The following is a 27,240-nucleotide window of genomic DNA, read 5'->3' as shown; positions in this document are numbered from 1 at the left end:
CTCTGTCTAGATTGGCAAAGATTTTTGACTCTCATTTTATTGTAGGTGCAATAAAACAACTAATTTTCAATTTAAATTGTACTAGTGGAACAAACAAAGCTTTTTGCAATTAGGAGTTAATTCTTGTGTAAAAGTCCTCTGAGCTCCAAACAGTTGTTCTGGCGCACAAAACTAATTTTGGGGATCAGAGTTCTTTAGGAAAATGGCTTTTGTGTCTGGCTCCAACTGGTAGATTTTTTGGTTTCTAGGCTGAAAACAAAGTAGATCCTGCAAGCCTGTCATCTGTCCACTTCTAGAGAAGATGGCTGCTGTATTTATGTACAGTCTACTTTATTGTGAGTTTCTGGGATTGACAAGGAGGAGCAAACTATGATTCTACTCCTGACCGTACTGATACAGAGCTGCCATGCAGATTGATTCATAGGCTTCTGTGTAACTGAGCTTTATCTCTGACACAAAATGTTCAGCCATTCCAACTGACTCAGGTTCTTTCTAGGTCACTGTAAATCCCAGTTCTTAAGCAAAATATTTCAGCTATTCTTTCAAATATGTCTGACTCACTATGCCTTTAAGTGGCTGTAGGCTTGATTCTCCAGAGCAAAAGTACATCTTATTCCAAAGTTCATGCAATTCTCAGAATTTGTGTTATTCCTCAGACAATGCATATCAATTTCTTTTGAGGTCTGTGCTGTGTGAAGCTGGTGCTTGTGCAAAATGACTGATACTGTGAACTAGATTTTAATTTAGATGTTCCCTGGCTTTTATATCTCAACTAACAGAACCACAGCATGTGGGATGTGTGTGCAAAGCTAGGCTCAATCTTTTTCTTTCTTTCTTTTTTCTTCTTTTGAAAAGAGAAAGATCTATCATGTCCTCTGTAACGTGAAGTATGTTATTGGGTTCATATGTGCAGGAGGTAAAGAGCATCTTGCTGAATGGCCTTGGGCAAATTGCTGTATCTTGCCTAACCTACCTCACATAGTGCTTTGTATGATAACTACCTGTTCAGTTTTGAACCTTCAGGATAAGGTGTGGGGTATGCAAATAAATTATCTTTTGGAAAATGAGCCAAAGGTGTTGACATGAGGTGCTTGTAATGTTAATCTCTGGAGAGTGCCAGATAACCTACAGGTTTGTAACCATCAAAAGGGAGTGATCTAAGCTGAAAGTGAGTGTGATACATAGCATTCAGTAGTATTGAAGACTTTATCTCCCAATTAATCACAGATTGGTTGATTTTCTAGGTGAAGTGAGAGTTACATCGGCTTTTGCACTTTAATTTAAAGCCATCCATCAGTATGGAGGTAAAGAATAGTAGGTTGAGCTTAGCTTGTGAAATATTGCTTGCAGATAAGGAGCTTAGCTTTTGAAATGTAGAAAGATGTTTCTTTGTGTAGTAATTCTGCTGGGAAATCTGTCATAATTTTCTTTGGGCCTTGTAAATTTAATCCAAACCAAGGATGTCTATTTCTCTGAATTAGAAGGCTACCAAGTTCCCTAATATGTTCAGCCACAAATGGACTGAGCCCTGCTACCTTGCCTTGTCTTAGCCTGTGCTCAAAGACACTATTTTTGTGTAATCTTTTATTGGTTAGGTAAGACATTTCTGTATGTGGTGAAAAGTCAAGGTGTGGTGTGCTGTTCAACCAGAATTCTAGGTTATGAACAAAACAAAAACTTGATATGCAGTAGCAGTAATAATATCCAGTGATTTCAATGGCCTCCTCATAGCCAACTTTAAAAAAATGGCCTGAAAGACCAAGCTGGGCCAGAGAATTTCACCTCCTTAGATACCATCATCCTACTGTGCCTGGAGCAATTACTAAAGAGAGCCTCCTCCTTGTTGCAAATGATCTCTTTTCCTGTATTGATGAACTCAGATCTTGATGATACCAACAAGGAAGGACTCTCACAGAGAGAGAGAAAGGCTCCATGAAGTTGATGATTCAAGATCAAATTGCACATCAATCCCACCCTGCTCTTCAGGAAAGAATGAGATAATATGCAGATACTGGGAAAGTGAATGGTTCCTCTTTCTTTCTGTGATGTCAGGTGTCAATGTTTTCTACAGCACTGTGGTTTACCCACAACTTTCATCCCAGTATTTCATTTACAAAAAAAAAAGGAAAAAAAGAACTTGTATAGCTCATTTATATGCTTTTCTGGATAAACATGTACTACATACTAAACTCTGGATATTTGAATGGTGTTAACAAGCAAGACTGTCCTGGAGCCTGTTGGTGGACATATTTCAGCAAATGATTCAATGGATCTGCTGCAATTGGGGCTACCAACAGGATTCAGACATGTTTCTCACATTTAATAGGATGCTTCTGAACGTGACTATATGTCTAATCACCACTGTGGCATAAATAAGATAATTTCTAATGACATTCCATTATGGAAATCATCAGCTGTTTGTTGGTGGATTGAGTTTCTTTTAATCTCTGTTTGGTGACTTCAAAATTCACTTGCAGCAACTAGGGCATTTCTTGCATGGAAAACAACCTCTGACCTTCCTCTGAACCCTATACCAGTCTTTCCGAACAAACCTGCTATTGTGTCCACTCGTCTTTATGTGTTCTTATTCTGACCTGAATGCTGCATTACCCTTCTAATAGTGCTTTCACCAGATTAGTAGCTGGAGACGTGTAACCATATCCAGGCCTTAGTAGCATAGCAACAAGAGAAAGTAAGCCTTCTTTATCAGCAGGTTTCTCTTGCATGACTTGATTTAATGCTCTGTCCCCCTCCCCCTCCATCCCACAATTTAAGATGTAGAACAGGGTTGTGTAAACTTCAAGAGTTCAGGATGAACATTTTTTTACAGTAACAATAAGCTTCAACAGTTAGAGCCTGGCCCTAAACACACAACCCTAGAGTTAGATTTATGAGCCCAAGAACTTGCTTTCAGATTGGAACTGAACATAGCCCATAGTCTTTATCTTGCGTACCACCCTACTGATTATTACCCAGCTTGCTTTACTTCAGAAGTGTGGTGGTGTTGTGTGCCTTCAAGTCATTCCCAGGTTATGGTGACCCTGAGGTTTTACTGGCTTCTTCATCAAGAAAGATCATAGAAGCATAGAATCATAGAGTTGGAAGAGACCACTAGGGCCATCCAGTCCAACCCCTTGCCATGCAGGGAATCCAAATCAAAGCATCCCCGACAGATGGCCATCCAGCCTCTGTTTAAAGACCTCCAAGGAAGGAGACTCCACCAGACTCCAAGGAAGTGTGTTCCACTGTCGAACAGCCCTTACTGTCAGGAAGTTCCTCCTAATGTTGAGGTGGAATCTTTTCCTGGAGTTTGCATCTATTGTTCGAGATCCTAGTCTCTGGAGCAACAGAAAACAAGCCTGCTCCCTCCTCAATATCACAACCTTTCAAATATTTAAACAGGGCTATCATATCACCTCTTAACCTTCTCTTCTCCAGGTTAAACATCCCCAGCTTCCTGAGTCTTTCCTCATAGGGTATGTTCTCCAGACCCTTCACCATTTTAGTCGCCCTCCTCTGGACACACTCCAGTTTCTCAACATCCTTTTTAAATTGTGGTGCCCAGAACTGGACACAATATTCCAGGTGGGGCCTGACCAAAGCAGAATACAGTGGCACTATTACTTCCCTTGATCTAGACACCATACTGTACCTTTATTGATACAGCCTAAAATTGCATTGGCCTTTTTAGCTGCCGCATCGCACTGTTGACTCATGTTCAACTTGTGGTCTACTTGGACTCCTAGATCCCTTTCACATGTATTCTCATTCAGCCAGGTGTCCCCCATCCTATATCTGTGCATTTCATTTTTCCACCCTAAGTGCAGTACCTTACATTTCTCCGTGTTGAATTTCATTTTGTTAGCTTTGGCCCAACTTTCTAGTCCATTCAGGTCATTTTGAATTTTGATCCTGTCCTCTGGGGTGTTAGCTAATTCTCCTAATTTGGTGTCATCTGAAAATTTGATAACTATGCCCCAATTCTGTCATCCAAGTCACTGATAAAGATGTTGAATAGCACTGGACCCAGGACAGAACCCTGTGGGACCCCACTGGTCACTTCTCTCCAGGATGAAAAGGAACTATTGTTGAGCACCCTTTGTGTTTGGCTGGTCAACCAATTACAAATCCATGTAACAGTTATCTTAATGATATTAAATTCTGCAGTTTGCACATCTGGAGAAATGTAACTGGTAGCATAATTCAAAACTTGGAACAAGTTTCTTCTCTCACGCCTGGGGAGCCATTGCATGAAAGAACCCTTAAAATTTGAAAGATTACTTTCATTATTAGACAATGGTGCAGCAAATGGACCCTCCAGTATGAATTGGTATGTACTGGAGTCTACAAAAGCCTTTATGTCTTATTATGAATATTCTTCTTCATTTTGGAAACTACTTCTACGTTTCAGTATTCTGTGCAAGTATAGCTGGCACAGTTTATTCTCACTTTGTCTAACATATATAAATTTGCTGCTTTTTTTCCTAAGGGAGACATAATACAAGAATGGTTTACTTCGTATAGTATGTTGCTTAGGTTGCCAGTTCCTTCCTCTGAAATATAACCTATATCATGTGGTATTCATTGCGGTCTCCCATTCAAATACTAACCAGGGCTGACCCTTGGCTACCAAGATCAGATGGGATCTGGTGTCTTAGGGTGTTTTGGCATCTCAGTAGGAGTGGGCAAAGTGTGGTCTCCAGTCCCTATGCTGCCTCTCAGGGACCCCCATACCAGGCTATCCAGAACCCCTTCCAAAAATTTTACCCCATATGTTAAATTGTATAACCCTCTTCCCGAAGCCTTTGGGAAATGCAGTTTGCCATTTAAAAGTCATTTTCCCCCTGCACCTGGTTTAGCCAAAAAAGATAACATGTTTTAGAAATCAAAAGTGACCAGCCAGCTGGCCAAAGTCTAGAGGAAGGAAAAGTGATCTTTGGACCCACAGAAATTGCCAGCAGCTTCATGCCTTACTTGATGACCTACCAAATTCAATAGCAGTTCTTTCTTTTGATTTTCTTTTGGTGCCTGTTTATCAAACCATTTCCTGTATTGCTATGTACTGTATATGTATTATCCTACTTGAGAGTATGTATTTTCCCTGGAAGAAGATTAACCATCCATTATGAAGCCAAGCCCTCCCTCCAGTCCATCTGCCTTGGTCCAGGCCTTGGAGGTAGAGAGGAAATGCTGGACCTCTTACCCTTACCCTCCACCACTCCCTTCTCCTTCTGTGTCATGTCTTTTTAGATTGTAAGCCCGAGGGCAGGGAACCGTCTAACTAAAAAGATTGCATGTACAGCGCTGTGTAAATTTACAGTGCTTCATAAATAAAGGTTAATAATAATAATAATAATAATAATAATACAATCAGTAAGAAACCATAGCAATACAACACAACAAAATAGTGCACAAATAACATGAAACATTTACGGTAACTCTTTTAATTCTGCTTTTAACTTACTATTGTAGTTTAGCATGTTTTAGCTTAATTACTGTGTTAAACTGTTTATATAGTTTGAGATAACAAACTGTTGATATAAGGTAGGGTATAAATATTTTAATAATATTAGTATTTAATAATATTTGTTGTTGTTGTTGTTATTTGGTAGGTTCCTGATGTGGTTCTTGTTAACACCTAAGTAGCGTTATTTATTTATTTGATGTCCTGCCTTTCTCCTGTCTGGGCAGCCCAAGGCAGTTTGCAACAAACTAAAGCATAATACAGATTTAAATCTTACTAATACAAAAGTTTAAAACAAATCTGTGGACGTGCAAGTCCCTTTATATACAGTGGCATAGTAAAATGGTGCCCCTTACATGAAATGGCAAAATCAAGGTTTCTTTATTGGTGTTTATTTTATTTTTTTAAATGTTTTCAAGCCGTGGATGATTGCATCCAAGGATAAAAAATTCATGTATAGGGGAGGGCTGGTTGTATAGTGTTATCTCTGCTAAGAAGTATACTTCAGAGTCATTCCATATGCATACAGAGAGAGATGCATGGCTGAAAAGATAATTAGACAATCGCTTGAATGTAAATTAGTTTAAAAAGAAAAGCAGGAGCTAGATGTAAGAATTGGGGACTGAACAGATTCTCTGTTCTGTTCTCTATGTATATGTATATCTCCTTTTTCTCTTCTTCATTCAAGTGATATGAAAAACGCATCACACCTGAGGTCAAGGCTTCCTGTTAGGAAGTAACTGTAGGCAGTGGAATTTTCCACTAGTTAATTAGATTAAGACAACGTTTGTGCTTCCTTTCCAAAGTTTGGTCTGCAACAGTTTATTTTTTAAAGCATTGCATGACAGTCTTGGAAGAAGTGGTGAGAAACTGTCTGCACTTAGCAGTTAAAATACCATGAATCCCATTGTCTTTATGGATTAAGTCCCAGTAATTATTAGCTGTGTTAAATTAGTCAGTATTGTGATGCAGGAGAGGCAATTGCATGCCAAGAAGACATTTGTGTGGTGGGAAGGAGGGTAGGATGGCTATGAGTGGAGGTATTTGCCTGCATTCTTGCCACTTGTAGAAAGTCTGAAATCAAGCTATGTATATATGTATTGAAACATTTATATCTTGTCCTAGTGATCTTAGAGCAGTGCACAACAAAATCAATCTTAAAGATTTTGAACTATGTATACACACACACACACAGTCTAAAGTATATAAAATTATTTTAAAAATGAAAACGGTTATGCAAATACAAATTGAATTTAGCAATACAGTAAATGTGTGTTTGTTATTGCTGTTGCTGCTGCTCTGGACCCAACTGAGTGCAAGCCTTAAGTGGAAATGTTTAAATAGAAATTCTAAAGAGGTTGCAGTAGTCTTTAACCTCCTGATACCTTCCCTCCGGGGTTTCTCTATGGGAATGCAGGGGGTGTGGGGTGTAACACCCCTGCTTCCCAGATCTCTGCCTTTTGACAGAAATGGGCTGTGGGATTCATCTACAGTGGTCCCTCTATATTCGCTGGGGTTAATCTGCTGCTTATTTGGTTTTATTGTATATTAATTAGTATTATTTTAGAGATATTTTAATCATGTAATGTTGTTGTTGTAGGTTGTACGCCGATTGGCAGGTTTTTCGTCTTTTTTTCTTTTTTTGACCCTTACTGTATCAAGCTCTGTGCAAACTTTACAGCACTTTATAAATAAATGTTAAGAAGAAGTAGTAATTAAGGGTGCAAGACCCCAATAAATGTGGAAAATTCATAAATAGAACAACACTGTTCTATTTACCTAAGAGATCACCTCTCTAGGAATCTCCAGGTCCTCCAGTGCAACTCTGTGGTGAACAGCTGCCAGAAGTTGATCATAGAATCAAGCTGGAGGACCTCCATTGCCTAAAGAAGTATCTTCTTTAGGAACGTCTAGGTTCTCCAGCACAATTCTATGCTCAACTTCTGGCAGAGTTGCACTGGAGGACCTAGCAATTCCTAGAGACAACATATTAGTCAAAATTGCAAATAATCAAATAGGCAAAAGTCAAAACCGCAGATGTAGAAGGCCAACTATACATCCCTTTAAAAACCAGAAACTCAGTAGAAGAGAAGACTTGAGTGGAAAAAAGAGAGGCCTCGTGTTTAAAATAACCTTGTGACCTTGGGCAAATTACACTCTCTCAGCCTCAGGCAGAAGCAAAGACAAGCACTCTCTGTCCAAGTCTTGCCAAGACAACCCTGTAATAGGGTTGCTTTAGGGTTGCCATAAGTCAGAACTATCTTGAAGGTACACAACAACAACAAATGCTATGTTTCACTTATATAGGGAAGACTATATCTTACATAGCCTTTGGGTACATCAAAGTGGAAAACATTCCCACTTTCATCAGCAAAGATTTCGGACTTTTACTGTATCTCCCATCTAAAACTGTGGTAGGCTTTATTGTCGGTTTTGTAAATAAGGTTTCATGTTTACACAGTCAGCAAAGAAAATGCTTCTTCATTCTAGACACCTTTGGACACTGTGGTAAGCTAGTGTTTCTAACAAATCAGTGCGAGAATCCAGAGTTAATTTTAGATTTATCTGTCTGACTTGTTGTGGGAGAAACAAACCAGAGAGCAGCTTCAATTGGGTCAGATGTCATGATAAACAAATTAACCAAGGTCTGTGGTTGGTTTAGCCAGTCCTGCTGCAAGCAAATGCACTCAGATAGTAGACACCAGCGTCAATGATATAAGACATGATTCCAGAAGAACCCTCACTGGTCAAAGGTGAACTGGATTTTTTATCTGTTGCTGGCTTTTTTCTGTCTACAAGAACAGTTCTTTCCTCCCAAAGATCAATAGATCTCAGAGCAACTTACAGGGAGTTCAATCGCTAGCAGAAATATTTAAATTTCAACTGTGGATGAAATATTGAAGGGGATAAAGGGTAATGAAACTGTTCATACTCTGGAGATGTTCCAGAAAAGCAATGCCAGTTGTTCCCTTCAATGATATTTTTCTTTTCTCAGTTCCTCTGTGTTTCAAATCAGCCTGTCACGTTGTTGATATATGCATCATCAGCAGAAGAGATTTTCTGAAACAGAAATATTTCTCCAACAGTTTATAAGACCTTAAATGGTAATTGGGGGACAGTTGTGTCCTGTTGATGTCTGACAGTTTGAATTTCTGTATATACTTGTGAATTTTCCATAAATTAAAAAAAAACCTCAGAAAATTCAGTTTTGGAAATGGCGCAGCAGAAGGCACAAAAAGAGGCAAATAACATTGCAATAAATCTTGATTTAGGCTTTTGCTTCTAATATTTCTTGATTCTCAAGCAGCTAAAAATAGAAACTGTTTTATAACTGTACTTTCTTTCTGCTTCAAGTGCTACGAAATGCGGTAGGCATGCCCGAGCTCAAGGCTGTCAGGAAACAAACCTACATATGCAAAATCAGGCATGTCTTGGAAACATGAAATTCCTAAATCATATTTTCTTCAGACACTATTAGGTTGTATGTGAATATTCATGTGGCTTGTGGAACTCTACTATTTCCCCGTTTGGAAAGCTAGTTGCAACAACCAAACAGGTTCTTTTGACAAGAAGTCAAGACATAACCTGTTGTGTGTCTTAGAAAGGCTGCTTGATATGGCTTCAAAGGGCATTTCTATAATGTCAGGGAACTAGGCTGGGCCAAGAATGCTCTACTTGAAATTCATATATTTTAGACACAGCTGCCATGAAACAGTGGATCACTTGTATGCTTGTAGCAAAGAGTGAGGAGCATTGGGCATTGTAGGCCAGCAACATCTGGAGGGCCACACAATTCCAACCCCCAATTTACACAAATCATCCTTGCACCGTGGCCCTTCTAGATATGACAGATTTATTTTTGCTATTTAAAAATAGGGTTCAGTCGCGTGTCTTATATGCAGGCTACAAGTGCCTAGTTTATCAGGTTCACTCTGACTTAATGCAAGCTGTAAGCTATTTGACCAGTATGAGATTTGCTAGAGCTTGCAGTTTGCCTTATTGAACTCTTGTCACTCTAAAAAAAATTATTCATATTAAGAATGCCAGAAAGGGTAACTTCCTTAACGTAACTTAAGAGTGCCTCTTAAGTAAGAAAAAGCAGACAAGGGCTGATATGTGCGTGTGTGAGAGAATTTCTTGCATACTATTATATTATAACCTCAGAGTCTAGGAGCCTCTGAATTGGAGGTAAGATGCAGAGAGGGTTTTTTTCTTTTTGCAGAGGCAGGATCCTTGATCTGACGTGGGTGGAAGACATCCATCCTGTATATTCCATCTCTCTTTTTATCTGACACATTATGCATTTAGAAGCTAGCCTGAGTTTGTACAGAGATTTTCAAATTTCAGCCACAGCGGACCCTACAAAGTTGAGCCGCTAGTACATTTCCAGGAATGGGGAATAAAATCTTACTGCATCCCTCTCCACTTTAAATAAAATCTATGCAGGATTGTAAGAGGAGGAGCAGCCACTGTGCTCTTGCCAGCTCTGTTTTATGACTTAATAAAATTCAGCTCTTTGTCAGCTGAATTAAGTGCTGTAAGCACAATAGCCCTTTTAATGCCCTGAACACATATGGCCTTCCATTCATGAATAAGCTTCAGTTAACAACCGACATACTATATAGAGGTTTCCCAGAGCTGATTGTCTAAATAGCCAACCATGCACAGAATGAAGCCCACAGTTTTGATCTCAGTGGGATTTGTATATCATGATGGAGCTACAGGAAGCATTAGCTTCAATAAAGGCCTCATGCATCAAAAGAGGTATGTACTTTTTAGAAGCTGAGTAGACTTTATTTTAGAACTGGCCTCCCCATAACAGACTTTCAATGAGTGGTGGGGTTAACAGGATTGATGGATCTATTGGAATGTTTGGAATGTATTAATCAGCAAATGTGTTTCTTTTTAAGGACAAAGAATTTCAACTGGTGGTTTTATGCATGTAGAGGTTGGCAAAACACCCCCAGAATACCAACATGGATAGAAAACACTGAGAGTTAGTTGCAGTGCATTTATCACCATTGTGAATTAGCTAATCTGAGGCCTTTAGGAAGGATCATAAAGACTGTGTTTTGTAATGAGTTGGTAAGTCCTGTGACTTTATAGCAATGACTTCCTTTGTAGTTTGCAGGAAAACTGTTATCCTTTCCTTCCTTCCAATTGTTATATGGCACTGACCCCCAAATCATTGCCTACAGCAGGCAACCACCTCCTTGCTGACCCATTTCCAGGGAGCAACTGGGACACGTGCTGTGGAATACCAGCCCATTACTGGAGATAACTAAAAAGATTGCATGTACAGCGCTGTGTAAATTTACAGCGCTTCATAAATAAAGGTTAATAATAATAATAATAATAATTTCTGTGTGGCACTGACCTAGCCTATTACACCTCTTCATATTCCATTGGTGTTGGAATCTACATGTGAGATATTGGTAGTGACAGGCAAACCCCCTTTTAGGGGAAACCTATCTGTCATTATTGGTTGTCTCTTTCTGAGTTTAGTCTGATAATTTGCTTAAGAAGCCCACGTTTTCCTGAAACAGATTGAAAACCATTGGTGTGCTATGTAAAAAGAAAACAATTAACACCTGAAAGTGCATACAATGAGCATTGAATCAAACATTTGGGAAGTTGAAAGAAAACAGAGTTTAAGCTTAGGAGGACCAGGTTGAAGAGTGGGGAAACATCATGGAACATTTACTCGGGGTAAGCATGGTTTTAAAATGGAATTTGGAGGATAGCAGGAGCTTGGATTTATGAAATAGGAATTGGAATGCTCATCCAGGTACATGACAGAGCATGAATGAAGGCACAAAAGCAGAAGAGACAAGGATGCAAGATCAGGTGCACTTGAAGTGACAGCAGTGTAAACGGGAGGAGGAAAAGTTGAATCCATCCTCTTGGCTAAATTATCTGTTTCATACTTACATTCAGTATACCTGTGTGGATGTTGTTTTCAGATATGGAAATTCAATATATTGTTAAATTGCATAAAACCTGATGGATGGCAGAGTTAGTATATTGACCAGTGCACACCCATCTTTCTAATCACATCATTTTTTTTATTCTGACATACATAACTTTTGGGGATTCAGATAATTTTTTGCTAGTACTTCTGTACTGTTGATTTTTCATGCAGTGTTTTTGGAGCAGTATTTCCAAAACAGCTTCCTAAGATTTATACCACACCTGTCTTCAGTCTATCTTTTTTCCAGTTGCTTAATGTACATGTAAATGGCCACTTTGAATTGTGTAGCATTTAATTTTATGCAGTGAAGTGAAAGGAAATTGTTAACCACAAGTAAATTAAGGTAACATCACTCCCAGTAGTTCAACTCTAGGAAAGAGAAGGAGTATTTAACCCAGTTTCTCTAATTTCATAGCTTCCTAAAATCTAGTTGCATACTGCTTTTGTTTAACCCCTTTTATACACTTTTTTCCAGTTACTTAATTCTCAAACAACATTCTAATTATGCTGTAAAACATCTTACGCTATATACCGTAATTGTGAGCTGCTTTTCTCTCTTTTTGCATAGCCAGAAAGAAGACTTTGGCAGCATTCAGGTATATTTTTAAAGAATCCTGTCTTAGCATTTCATTGGAACCTCCTTTGAAATAAACCCTAATGAATGACTAGTCTGATATCCCTAGTTTCAATTTAACACAACGTCCACAAAACCCATCCAGCTGATCCATGTTGTGCTAAGCCATGGCTTTGCATTACATGGAAACCATGCCATCATATTCCTTATAACCCCTTTTAAAACTGCTCATTTTGTTCATTTCTCCTTTTTAGAGGGTGGATGGGATAGAAAGTGTGCTAACTCAGATTCAAGTGCCGGGGAGATGCAAACTGCAGTATTGTAAAATATGGAACACGGAACAGTATTCCTTCTGCTCCAGAAAACTGCAGTAGTCTATATAGATATGCTTTTGTTTTTCTTGTTCTTTATTGTTTCACTGAGCACTATAGAATCTGGCTGTGCTCTTCCTGTACTCTTTTAGCAGAGCACTCCCAAACCACAATTATGAGGAACCTAGTTCTGATGCCATCAGTTTTTTATACTCTCAAAAAAAATTCTAACTTGATTTCTCTGCAATAAATCATGCTCTTTTTCTTACAGCTCTCCTGTCGTTTTTGGGAAACAATTTCTGCTAATTTGTGGTCAGTGTTTTTAGCAATCCCTTTCTTGTTTACCTGTATTATTTTCCATTGCTAAGACCTGACATAAACTCATAGAAAAAAGTGGTTGGCTTTTATGGTTGGCTCTTCATATGCTTAATTCCTATTTTGGGGAGAAATAGAGAGAAACAGCTGTCAGACACCAGAATCCTATGGATGTCTTACACTGATGTAACTGCTAGTTACTCCAATATAAATACATAGTACCTCCTTGTGCTATGCCCTTGCTCTCCTCCCACAAAAGTTGTTGAATAGATCCTGGACACAGCTCTGGTGGGCCATGGGGAAAGGTATATGCTGACACTGCCTGGGTGCCTTTAGATACCTTGGGGAGAAATTTAATTCCCCCCCCCCTCCCATGACTAACATTACTGTGCTGCAGAGATTTACATTCCACCAGGACTTCAATAGGATTTTGGTAGCCGAGATTTCCCCATTTATTTTAATTAACAAAGCAAGATTTTGGACCCAGTTCTGCATTAGTAGCACTTTCTTTAAATCATAGGACTGGCCCAGAAACTGTCCCCATTGTAAGCAACCATCAGCATGTTACCCGTACAAGCGTCTGTTTCTAAATTAGTCAGTATCCTTGAAATGACGAAAACACTATTGAGCTTAGGGTAAACTAGGCTGCTGCATGTCTCTGGGCAACACATGTCATTGTAACTGAGGTCTATAATCTTGCAGCGAGCGCACTGTAGGCTTATGTAACGGGTGTGGAGGGTAAGTGGGGGCCTCATGTGTCCAGCCTGTGTGTTTAATTACAGCCCTTCCAAGGAGGGGAGAGATGGGAAGATTACAAGGCAGGAAATAATAGAGCAGCCGAGGCCTGTACCTGTGTGTGCTTGCAGCCCCTGTGATGTTGCAAGCCAGCATCTTGGACAGGAGATGTGACCTTCAAGATACTTATCTTTTAGCAGGTTGCTTAGATTATCCAGACCTCAAGATCTTTCAGGAGGGAGAGTAGCAGTAAGAACTCTTTCATCAGATTGGTCCTTTTAACAGTTCTGGTAATGTTCAGGATTGAGTAGACGAATTGTTTTTTGTCACTCATTAGCGTGGGTGGAAGGATGGAAGGAATCCTTTGCCACATATGCCTATGGTTCCTATAATACTAACAGCAACCCTGACCCAACTAGTACATTTCCTTAGGATAAGAAAGAGCATGCATATTCTCAGCATTACAGAGAAATACATGCTGGACTTTGATCTTGGACATGTTTTTAAATTAGTTTTTAGTAGTGTTGTCTAGTTAATGTTTTTTAAAAAAATGTTTGCATGATATGCTGTCTTAGTTGTATTTAGTTTTTAACTTATACTATGAGCAGCCTTGGGTCCCACATTGGAAGACAGGTGGTAGCTAGGATTGAACAGTGCATTGCAAGGGAAGGAAAAGGATCAGGGGTTTGACACATCTTTTGTGGCCATCCTATCAGTGTCAGGTTTTATTCTTGCAGGTAAAATGTGCTGGTTTAATACCTGTCTGATGCTGAAATTTCTCTAACAAAGTCTGGAGGCACCTTAAGAGATTAACAGATTTTATATGGAATATGGCTGTGATGGTCTCCCCCCACTTCATCTGGCACATCACATGGAATGAGTTGCTGTCCACAAAACTAATGCCAAATAGAATTTTTTAGTCTTCCATATGCCAGGAGGCTCCTTGTGTTTGCGCAACACAGTCATAAATTCACGCACACCAAATTCTTGGAATTTCTTCAGCCACACTTGTCTGCTTTTTTGTTCTTAGGAGTCTTCTGCTCCCTACACACATACCCTGATCCATTCTTTGTTTATATAGATAAACAAAAGCTGCTGTTCTCCAAACTCTCTGCTTTCCAAATTTTATTTGGCTTGTCATGAAAGTAAGACTACATCAAGGTACACATACATTCACTCACTCTCTCACTGTATGTGGGGACACTGCTAGGGCCTGCTCTACTTTCCCAGGTTGCATGGATGGAAAGGAAGACATTACTGAACTTGGATCTCCATTCCTTCTGGTGCTCTATAGCCAGATCAACTTCATAGCCAGTGAATTACTGACTGGTCCCAGGGATGTTACACATACTGCTTTACCACACTGGGCACACTAATTTCATTTCCCTTCAGAAACCAAGTGGAAGTAGGCATGTCTAATAGCTGGGGGAAGACTCCAAGAAAACAACCAGGACTGCCCAAATAGGGCTGGGAAAGACCTTGGCGGTTTCTTGCTGCATCTAGACAATACTAGTCTAGATGGACCAATGCCATGCCACACCTACTGTGTCTCTTTTGCGTCACTCACCATAATGAAACTTTTCCTGTGTTAGTACAGTGCACTCATGTCCATTTCTTTCCTGTGTGGCTGGTTTTGCAAGAATCTGAAAAGGAGGCAAGAGTAAAGGTGGATTTTGTCCTGACTTGGCCTGTGGCACCTCGTATTCTTGGCCATGCGTACCCTGCACACAGGTGCTATCTTTGTGACATGCAATGCGTACTTGAAGTTGTCTAGCCACAAGCTCATTCTGACAGTACCACATAAATCTAAAAAAGGAATATAAAGAGGCCATCTGAGCTGGATTTTAAAGTGCCCCATACTTGTTTAGCTGCCTCAAAGATGTCTGAGGATAACACACCCACACACATATCATGGTAACAATAGCTAGGAAAGTAGGATGGACTGATTGTTTGGGCATACAAACATCATGGGGGTGATAGCTGGGCAGCCGATTAGCTGTTCTCATAATTCTTCTAGCCTCTTAAAATGCACCAACTTGTGTCATTGAATTCAGATGAGCTTGTTGCAAGGGTGATTATTTCCTTATGCACTTCAAATTCTGTGGATTCAAAAAGTTAATTCTATAATAATAATAATAATAAGTTTTATTTCTATTTTCCTGCCTCTCCCGATGGATCGAAGCAGGATTACGACAGTATTTCGGACAATAAAATATCTAACATTACAATTTAAAAACAATTTAAAACCATATATTATCAAAATACGATAGTACAATATTAAAATCACAATACATCCTGTGATAAAATTATCTTGATTTTTCCTGAGGTGAAGTTTTCCTCAGATCTTATCTGGGGGGTATGCTTGCCGGAAGAGATGTGTTTTTAGTGCCTCCTTGAGCTTATTGCAGACTGGACAGATGTCCCTTACAGGATTCTTTTGTGATGTTATTATGCTTCTGTTGACTCCAGGGAAGGCTTCCTGCTCACCACCTTCTTTAAGAAGGTAGGTTTTTGTAGGCATGAGACCTAAGCACTTGCTTCCTATATAAGTATAGATGACATTCTTAGGCTTCCAAATCTGTTGTCCATTTTTGCAATTCTTCACTTGGCTGTTGTGCATTTGAAGGCTTTGAAGGGAAAACTTAACATGACTTCACATGAGCTAACTCAGCTATATGTCTTCTTCAGTTTCATAACATTTTCCCTCTCACACATGCTTTTCACTGATGATTCTATATTAACAGAACCAATAAAACTGTGACCATTTTTAATTATTACAGCAGCATAGTTCTGCCTTAGCTCTTGCCAGGCATTGTATAAGAGGAATAGAGTGACAGGGAAGATTTTCAAGTACTGAGTGAACAACAGGCAGGCAGGATAATTGGCAGAAAGAAGGAAGGACTCAGTAGCAGACCCTTTCTCATTGACCCTTTCAAGTGCAGCTGGACCCAGTTTGTTTCTTCATCAATTGCATCTATAATTCCAAAAGCGCTTTTGCTGTAGTCAAAGGCAAAGCAGCTTAATGAGAAGGATGATGCTACCCCAGTGGATAAATTTCTCACAAAATACTAATGTCAAGATCCTCCCACCAACAATTTCATTACCTCCCAATTCCAGTTTTTTCAAGCCGTTGACTTCAGAGGGAGAAAACTGCACTTCCAGTCAGATCAGAGCTCAAGAGCAAGATGTGTTATGCTTGCTCATGCAGCAGCTTTTCCTAAATGAAATATTTTGGGAATGGCAAAAAGCAGCCACTGTTGTTTTCATGTACTTCAGAAATACTAATTTTCCATTTTTAAAAACCTGTTTTTTTGTTTGTTTGTTTGTTTTTTGCTGTTGCTTCAACCCTGCAAATTTTGTACCCAGAAGTCTTAAAGGTCTCTTGACACAAGAAAATATCTTTATTCTTCCTTCCTTCCTTCATGTATAAATTGTTGCTTATAGCTATCCAGGACCATAAATGGATTTATAAAATTACATATAGATGTGAGGGATTTCTGTATTCTGTTTATATAAAGGGAGTGTTGGTCTTGCAATATGCCACAGAGTCATTCTTGTTCCTTGATAATCCTTCACGTTATATGGGTGCTTAAGTGTATGTTGGAGAACCCTAAAGATTCAAATGTTTTCTCTAAATAACCCACCAGCAAACTGAAGTGGGAACACAGGAATGCACCAAGGTCATATAAGCGTACATATTAGCCCTGTGCCAGACTGCAATGTAAAATATTTTTAATTGCATTCTTATTTGTTAGCTTCTTATTTGTTAACCTTTATCCAGTGAAATATTACTATTGTCAGCCTGCTTAGTAGACATCTCATGTTTGTGCATCTGTATTACTGTGTGTGTCTCTAATTACACCCAGTACTTCATGAATAAATGTTAGAATCATACAAGCCATTGTATTCTCTATTACCATGTGTGGATGTGAGAGCTGGACAACTAAGAAACAAAATCGGAAGAAAATCAATTCATTTGAAATGTGATGCTGGAGAAGAGCGCTGAGGGTTCTATGGACAGCCAAAAAGACAAACAAATGGGTCCTAAAGCAGATCAAGCCAGAAATCTCCCTGAAAGCTTAAAATGACAAAAATTGGGCTGTTGTATTTTGGACATATCATGAGAAGAGAGGACTCATTAGAAAAAACAATAATGCTGGGAAAAGTGGAGGGAAGTAGAAAGAGAGGAAGAGCACATAGATCAGTGGTTCTCACCCTTCCTAATGCCAGGACCCTTTAATACAGTTCCTCATGTTGTAGTGACCCCCAACCATACAATTATTTTCATTGCTACATGCAAATATGTTTTTTCCAATGGTCTTAGGCGACCCCTGTGAAAGGGTCGTTCGACCCCCAAAGGGGTCCCGACCCACAGGTTGGGAACCACTGACATAGATGGATGGACTCTGTTCATGAGTTCACGGATATGAATTTGCAGGAACTAAGCAGAGCAGTGGAGGACAGGAAGTCTTGGTGATGTCTCATCCACAGGGTCGCCTTGGGTTGAGATTGACTCAAGAGCAGTTAGCAACAACAAACAAACAAAAATTACTGAGTGTATGTCTTCAATAACACCCCAGTTGTTCTTGATGAGCTCAGGAAGTGGATGTGTGAAGCAGGAAGTGATGATAGCTCAGATTGCTCCCCTTCCCTCTGGAAAAAAAATGGTGGCATGCTGGACACCTTTTCTGTACAGCTGGTTGGTGTTAGCAGTCCCCAAGAAATCCATTGTATAACAACCCGAACTCATTTTCATGAGGCTGATCCAAACCCACAGCCTCTATGATAGAGATCACAGTAATCCACCAGGCAAGCTACATCATCAGACAAGGCTGCCTTTGTATTCTGAGCAGGTAGCAAGTGGCAATTTCCACTGCCAAGCCAGTTTGGGACAGTTGTATTTCAGCTGGATGGTCACAGAGGGTGCGGGTGTACCTCTGTTGCAAGGTCAGCTGCCAGATAGAAAAGATACACCCTGAGCAAACTCTGCAATTAAGGTGTGCAATTGAAACACTCCCATGCCCGTGCTGCCTAGCTTTCCACGTAAAGGGTGCAGTCAAAGATAAGTTGATTCTTTCCCCTGATCGCTATCTCAGTGCATTAGAAAGAAATTGCCTTTCATCCCCCACTTAAAACTGACATCCTCTTAGTCCTGCAGCTGTGAAAATGGAACGGGGGAGGATGCACAGAGTTTGGTGTTAGTTTTTTCTTTGAGAGGTTCATAAACAACAGGGATTGAAATTGTGAAGCCTGCACACTAATCCATTTTAGAATAGGCCCATTGACATCAATGGGCCTTATATCAAGACATAGGTACAATATGACTAAGCCTAGGCCTGAGAGCTGTTTAAAATTCTCCTTAGGCTGTTCGTCTGGTGATCCTTTTTCTCAGACTTTCAATGCCACTTGAGGGCTTTTATGATAAGTGGTGCTACTTTAATTGACCTCTATCTGTACAGATTCTTCATTGCTGGCTAAATGTTCCTCATCTGCTGTCTCATCTGATGCCTTTATTTGTTTTTAAATGTTGTATTTTTGTTATGCGCAAGCTGGTCCATATATCTTTTAAAGTTGGTGCATCTATCTTTTAAAAATGAAAAAAAAAAGTTAGAAACAAAGTTCATAGAATCGTAGAGCTGGAAGAGACTAGAAGGGCCATCCAGTCCAACCGCCTGCCATGCAGGAACTCTCAATCAAAATATCCCTGACAGATGGCCTTCCAGCCTCTGTTTAAAGACCTCCAAGGAAGGAGACTCCACCAGACTCCAAGGAAGTGTGTTCCACTGTCGAACAGCCCTTACTGTCAGGAAGTTCCTCCTAATGTTGAGGTGAAATCTTAAACAGGGCTATCATATCACCTCTTAACCTTCTCTTCTCCAGGCTAAATATCCCCAGCTCCCTGAGTTTTTCCTCATTGGGCATGGTTTCCAGATCCTTCACCATTTTAGTTGCCCTCCTTTGGATACGCTCCAATTTCTCAACATCCTTTTTGAATAGTGGTGCCCAGAACTGAACACAGGATTATTCCAGGTGAGGCTTGACCAAACAGAATAGAGTGACACTATTACTTCCCTTGATCTAGACGCTTTATTTCTATTGATGCAGCCTAAAATTGCATTGGCCTTTTTAGCTGCCTCATCACACTGTTAACAACAACAACAACATTAATAATAATAATATGAATTATGTATAGCCCACCTTTTCTCAAGGAATCAAGGCGGGTTACAACATCTTAAAAGCCATACAATGCAATAGAGTAACATATCAGTTACCATTAAAACAATCCCCCCCCCCCCCAATTCCTGTTGACTCATGTTCAACTTGTGGTCTACTTGTACTCCTAGATCCCTTTCACATCCTTAAGCCAGGTTTTCCCCATCCTATATCTATGCATTTCGTTTTTCTGCCCTAAGTGCAGTGTCTTACATTTTTCTGTGTTGAATATCATTTTGTTAGCTTTGGCCCAGCTTTCCAGTTTATTCAGGTCATTTTGAATTTTGATCATGTCCTCTGGGGTGTTAGCTACTGCTCCTAATTTGGTGACATCTGCAAATTTGATAAGTATGGCCCTAATTCTGTCATCCAAGTTCCCCATCTTCTTAACCCTGATGCAAAATCACAGCTGCTGCAGTAAAAGTCTGCTGTCCAACAAAAAAATAATAATATTAAGAGAATGAAACAAGGAGTTTTCTTCTTCCTGACTGGAAATGGCAGCAAGTCCACATCTCAGGAAGAGACAAGAGTAATACACATTTTATGAGGTGTGTGTTTTTCTCTTCTTCTGTGCTTAGAGTTTAATTGCCAAGTGTGATTTGTGTAGCTTAGAGCTAGTTTCTCCAAGCATAGGGCTGCTGCAGAATGTGTGAGTCTTGTGTTAAACCTCTTGTTGTTCTCTTTCTGTCCTTCTGTAACAAATTACAAAAAATTCAGGATGATTAAAGATATAGTGACCAAACCTTATGAGAAAAGGTTGAGTGAGTTGGGCATGTCCAGCCTGGTAGAGGATGGAAGGGTGACATGACTGCACTTTTTCAATACCTCAAGGGCTGTCACAGAGAGGAGGTGTCTTGCTGACCCAGAAGGTATGACCAGTTCAAATAGTTATAAGTTATAGGGGGAGTAGATTTCATTTGAACATTTAAACTAACTTCTTGATAGTAAGAGAAGCTCAGCAGTGGGATTAGCTAGTTCCTGCACTGAGAGTGAGATTGGACTCAATGATCTCTGGGGCCACTTCCAGCACTATGATTCTGTTCTCGAAGAAGGATGTACAGTGGGACCTTGGTATCTGCTGGAGTTTGGTTCCAGGATCCCCTGTGGATTCCAAAATCAATGGATGTTCAAGTCTCGTTATATACAAGGGCATAGTAAAATGATGTCCCTTATATAAAAAGGCAAAATCAAGTTTTGCTTTTTGGAACGTATATATATATTTGAGTAGTTTGAAGCCATGGATGCTTGAATCCATGGATAAAAATTCTGTGGATACAGAAGGTCAACTGTATATGGCACCATTTCCTAGTGATGCCAAACCTGATACCAAGGCACAGTGCATGTTCCATTGTATGTTACAGAATGGATGATCTTGACTGAGAGGACCCATTTTTTTTATTTTGGCTCTGTGTTCATGCTAACTTGTTCTCTCTTGAGCCCTTGGTTGCTAATTGAGGGAAAATGTTTTCCCCCTGCTTCTCACCAGTCTTTGAGAAAGGGCAGGGATTGAGAAGGTCTGGTATTGGTTGATAGGGAGCAACAGTGCTACTGTGATATAATGGCTTGAGCATGGAACTAAGACACTAGAAGACCACAATTCATATCCCCATTCAGTTGTGGAAACCCATTGGGTGACCTTGGCCAAGTCATATTCTCTCAGCCTCAGAGGAAGGTAATGGCAAATCCCCTCTGAAGAAGTTCAAATCGTAGGTTCATCTTTTGTTGTTGTTGCCTTCAAGTCATTTCCAGCTTATGACAACCCTATTGTGGTGTTTTCTTGGCAAATTACTTCAGAAAGGAAGTTGCCACTGCCATCCTCTGAGGCTGAGAGAGTGTGACTTGTGTGGCTTTCATGGCCAAGCTGGGATTTGAACCCTGGACTCCAGATTCATTACCCAACACTCGAACCATTACATCATCCCGGCTTTCTAGATTCACTTTAACGTTGCCATTAATCAGAAATGACTTGAAGGCACACAACGAAAGCAGCAGTGCTACTGTTTTAATCCTCAAAGTAGGCTTGGTTTGCCAGTCTCTAAACAAACCCTGAGACTCTCCTTTAGATTTTTGGATCCTCTTCCTGCCAAATGGGCCCCCCCAAAATAAGGATCCATTTTCTCTCATAACAGACTAAGAGAATGCAATGCCTCCTTTTTCCTAGATTGAGAACACCCACACATGAGGGGGTAGAAATGTGCCAGCAGGTTAGTGGAGAGAGAGAGAGTTCTCTCTTTGCAGAAAATTGTAAATCTCAATATTAAAAGTAGAGACTTCTATTTCACCATGAGGGATGGTTGTAAATGAAGGATCAGGGTTTTCTTTTCTCTCCTCACCCTGCAAAAAGTCTCTGCACAGTTTATCACAAAAGAAACACTGAATGTGGCGCATGACAAGTGAGTTCTCCCTGAGAGCTCATGACCTTGCTCGTGCTAACAATTTCCTGTGAACCACAAGCTCATTGAGTCCCACTATTGTTGCCTAGTCATTGGGTTTTTGCTTTTTTGAAGTTTGCTTCTTTTCTTGTCTGGGGGGAGAACAAACAAAACTTGTTTACTGTCGGCCCGTGTCCTGTTTGTTTGCAACTTGCTGGGAAATGCCTTTTTGCCAGAGTCTCAGCGGGAGCAGTTACTGCAAACAAATGAAATTGTTTTCTATTGATTTGTGTAGGACGTCAAAAGCTTTGTGCCAAAGCAGTTTTTTAAAAAATAAAAATTACAATCAGCTTTTCTTATCAAGGGTGTTTTTGGGTGAGCTATTTTTCCCAGATTGTTTTTCAGTATTCCTAAATAATGCCCATACACATTCAAGAGGTTAGTGGAAGTGGAGGGGGGGACTATTGCTCATTGGTTCATGATAGCAGACACTGACACATTATTCTGTTCTTTCTGATTATCTGATTGGAATATGAATGGTAAAGAATTATAGGATACAGGGTTTTGTTTTTTTGTTTTTGTGGTCTTTTTGAAGTGGGAAAATCTTTGTTATTATTTTACGCATTGAGCTGGGAACAAAATATTGTCATGTGAATACTACTGTTCAAGTTTCCATTCATTCATTCCTCCTTCCCTTTCCCCAAACCCAGCAGTCAAGTAAGCATTCTTGCTAAGCTTTAAGCATCTTCATTGAGCTCTTTTAAGGGTCTTCCTTCCCACCAAAAAAACCTTACAAGGAATTACTTAGGGAGCTGGATATGCTTAGCTTAATAGGGCAGACTGTGAGGTGACATGTTAGTCGTCTTTAAATATCTGAAGGGATCTCATGTTGAAGAGGGAGGAAGTTTGTCTTCTGCTGCTCAAGAATCTGGAACATGGACCCAGTTGATTCGAATTGCAAGAAAAAAGAATCCACTAAACATAAGAAAACTTTTTAACTGTAAGAGCTGTTCAGCAATGGACTGCCTTGAAGAGTGGTGGGGTCTCCTTTTTTAGAGGTTTTTAAAAACAGGTTTCTCTTTCAGGAGTGCTTTAGATGAGTATTCAGGGGACTGGGCTATGTAGTCCTTCTGGTCCCTTTCAGTTCTAAAATTCAGTGAAAAATTCTGAAAAAAGTTGCACTCCTGCAAACCTTATGATTCCCATAAGCTTGCTAATAGTTTCCTCTTGAGCATGAGTGGTGCTTTTTTGGCTTTATAAGGATGCATGCTCAGAGAATGAGTTTACCAGTATACCCATCTTTTAAAATATACACAGGGGGAAAAAACTGAATGAAAATGTTTAAGCTCAGAACCCCCACCCCCCGCACACATTACATCAACATCAGAAAGGTGCATTTCTTCATGCATTATAAAATCCTGTTTGAGACGGTCCCTAAGCATAGGAAAGCAACTAAGAACACTGAAACATTTCCAGGCCTATACACTTCCTAAATTCCAGTAATTGGGTGTGCTGAAAGATTTCCAGACCTATAAAATCCCTAAATCCCAGCTGAAATGAATTAAACCATCTATAAAAAGAGACAATAAAACCAACTAGTTGCAGCAACACATAAAGAGGGTGTTTTAAAAAAAACAAAAACAAATCTTAGTTACCTGTCCCAAAGACACTCCAAAGTGAATATGCTTTGCAGATATACTGAAAAGCTTCCAGATAATGAGTTCCAGGAGTGAAAGGGGAGTGTACCTTGAAGGATTTTAAGAAATATATTCACAAGTTGGAGCAAGTTTAGAGAAGGGCAACAGGGAGGATGATAAGAATTGTGAAGAAAAAAAACACATGAGGAAAGATTGAGGAAATTGGGCATCTTCAGCCTGGTGAAGAGAAGACTGAGCGATGACATGATTGCAGTATTTGCAAGGACTATCATAGAGAAGAAGGTGCAGGTTTGTTCTCTGCTGCCCCAGAAGGTAGGACCAGGTCTAATGGTTTTAAGTTACAGGAAGATAGACTTCAGTTGAACATTGGAAAGAACTGCTTGACAGTAAGACCAGTTCTACAGTGGAACCAATAACCTAGATCGGTGGTGGGGTCTCCTTACCTGGACACCCGCAAAAAGAGATTAGATGCCTACCTGCTGAGGATGCTCCCTTGCAATGAACAGGGAGTTGGACCTCGAGGCCTATGGCACTGATTAGCAAACTGTCGCCTTCCAAGAGTTTTGGACTTCAGTTCCCAGAATCCAAGACCATTGAACAAGATGGATGAGGCTTCTGGGAGCTGAAGTCCACAACGTCTGAAGGTCCAGAGATTGGGAACACTGGTCTTTGGAGCCCCTTCCAGCTACACGAGTCTTTGAAGGGGGTATCCCCTTGGGGATCAGCAAGGCCCTTTTCCCTTGCTTTCTATTTTTAACTCTGACATTGCAGGACTGTGGCTTAGACGTTTGGGCTTCCTAGGAGTTAAGCGAGTCCTGAGGTTGCATAACACATCTCTGTGACCACACCTTGCCTTTACCATAAATGTGAAGGTGTAAGTGTAAACCCTCATATCTGTCACCATGAGATGTGGCAAACAAAAAAGAACCTCTTGCCAAAGTATTCAGTGTTTAAAGCACTGCAGTAATGGTGTATGAGAGGTGGTCTCTCTCTGGCCTTACAAGGGTTGTGACGCTTTAACTGCTGCAGTTCGCCAGTCTCTCAACAAGTGTGCCTTCCTATCGACAGCGAAATAACATGGCAATAGGGATTTAATTTTGTGCTTGGTCAGCTCCTATCTGATTAAGAGCTGTTCTGCAAGCTGATGGCCTATGAAATCCTTTTCTCTTAAACAGGAGCCTGGAATTGAGAGACAAAGTTCTCCTTTATTTCACTCCACCTGGATCAAAATCCCTGGCTGGATTTTGTTCCATGTCAGATGAGGTGATAGTGTCAGCAACAAGCAGCAGTTCAGCAACCTCTGAAACCAATTTTGTGGAGTCAAGCTTAAGAAGTACTTAAAGGGCGAGGACTCCAAACTCATTTCTTGTTTCGCCAGCATATGTATTGGTAGATTGTCCTGGGATGAGTAAAATGAACTTCTTGAAGAACCCATTGTGGTTCTCTTGCACTCCTCTTTTTATCATTCTCTGCTTTGGACTACAGATTCCACAACTCTCCTAGCCAACATGGGCTGGGGGATTCTTGGTGCTGCAGTCCAGATATGTAGTTTTTTCCAAGTTCTTGCTAGAATCTCTTTATTCACTAACAAAGAGCGTTTGAAAGGATGTCATACTGAGGATGGCGAAAGCTTGTTTTCTGTAGCTCCAGAGAATAGGACCTAGAGCAATGGATACAAACTACAGGAAAAGGGATTCCACCTCAGCATTAGGAAAAACCTCCTGACTGTAAGAGCTGGTCAACAGTGGAAGATGCTGCCTCAGAGTGTGGTGAAGTTGCCTCCTTCAGAGGTTTTTAAAAAGAGGCTGAATGGCCACCACTCTGTTTTCCAGAATTCAAAGTTCTAGTGATGACCTGTAAAGTCCTATACAACTTGGGTCCAGAAAGAACTTATTTCCTTATATGACCCTGCCCAAGTTTTAATATCCCCAAGGAAGGGTTTTCTTTTGCTCCCACTACCATCGCAGGCACATTGATGCGTACACAGAAAAGGACCTTCTCAGTGGGCTGTGGGATTCCCTCCCATGGGAGATTCAATTGACCCCTCTCTAGTCTCTTTCCAGTGGCACGACTTTGGCTGTTAACTGGCTGTAGCAGATGTGTCTTTTAACAGGGCGTGCTGGACCTCTCACTTTTGTGCTGTACATTTTTTTTAGCTGTTCAGTGAGCCTTCTGTATCCATGGATTTTTTTATCCACAGATTCAACGATCCACAGCTTGAAAACATTTTTTAAAAATCTAAATTCCAATAAGCAAACTCTGACTTGGCCATTTTATATAAGGGCCACCATTTTACTTTATTGTTTAATGGGGTTTGAGTATACATGGATTTTGGTATCTACGGGGGATCCTAGAACCAAACCCCAGTGGATACCAAAGACCCGCTGTATTTTGTTTTAACCTGTACTGTAAGCAGGCTTGGGTCTCTTAATTGGGAGAAAGGCAGGAAATTAATCAGTATATCAATTAATTCACACATGTGCTGCAGAATTGCCCAACTGTGTAGCACAAATACAACCACAAGGGTATCTGGATTGATCTGAATATGTTTTTTTTTTGAAAATGGAAGCACTTTATTTATACGCCACACAGGGAATATGCAGCCCAGAGAGGTTATCCCACAGTCTTCTCTCCTTCAGTAGTGCTGACTTCCTTTTTTTTTTTTTTTAAGTCTCTGCCAGTTTAGAAATGCAGAAGTCAACAAGTTTGCGTGAACAAGTTTTCTGATGCAGCTCAGCCAGCAGTTGATAAAATTGCCACTGGCATAAAACTGTACATTGAAAATACTTGGCAGAGGCGGTTTTTTCTTTTTCTTTTAGCAACCCTTTCCTATGGCCCCTTGTCTCCTTTCTCCCCTTTAAAGTTGCAAATGTAAATGAAAATCAAGGGAAAGATATATTTACTTTCCCCAGAAGTAGCATTATGATGCTATATATTCTGGAGCAGTGTTACTTGAGCACCAAGTAGCATTGGTGCTTGGTGGAAACATGGGGCACAGATCTAGCAAGTAATCGTTGCATCCACCAAAACCCCATCTTTCATTTTAAAAAATATGTATCTAGTCCTTAGGAAGACGCCTGGGAGCAAGTAAACAGACTTAGAAAAGGTCAGAGGCAGAAGAAAACTAAATTGGGAGGAAGGGTGCTTTCAGAAATTGAATTATTCCCCACATGTGCAGTCTGTCCTTACTGTCACCATCATAGATCACCGCTTCTGTCCACCTAAACAGACCTGATGTCTTTCTGTCTATTCTCATGAGCTGCTAGTCATTGCATGAATCCTGTATGTCCTGTATATAAGCCCAATTTTTCTTTGTATAATGCTGTATACGTGATTTGGTTGTTCTGCTGGGTGCTCTTAGGTGTGCCCAGTTCTGTATAGAAACATGTCAGTAAAAAAAATACTACAAGAGATCTTGAAAAATCCAGCTAATTTCTCAGAGAATATATCTGGAGGAGGGTTAGGATTTGCCTGTACTTTAAACACTAGCACTTCAGTCCAGTCGTTCCTTGACTGCTGCCAGAAACAATCTCAGACAATGATTGCATAATCTCAATCCCCAAATGCTCAAAGAAGAAACCGTAAACACATGTTGATCATGGCTGCAAGGTCAATCCTAATCACAAC

At 40.2% G+C, this 27,240-nt stretch overlaps 1 protein-coding gene across 4 annotated transcripts in view; it reads left to right on the top strand.

The window, feature by feature from the left end:
- The window catches only part of SLC45A4 (solute carrier family 45 member 4), a 163,200-nt gene that overhangs the window by 114,079 nt on the left and 21,881 nt on the right, over positions 1-27,240 (top strand). The gene's annotated exons all lie outside the window — the stretch shown is intronic.

Source organism: Sceloporus occidentalis, unplaced genomic scaffold (genome assembly GCF_023333645.1).
Source record: "Sceloporus occidentalis isolate IW3139 unplaced genomic scaffold, rSceOcc1.0.p SCAF_3, whole genome shotgun sequence".
NCBI lineage: Eukaryota > Metazoa > Chordata > Lepidosauria > Squamata > Phrynosomatidae > Sceloporus > Sceloporus occidentalis.
This window is presented reverse-complemented; position numbering and strand designations above follow the sequence as displayed.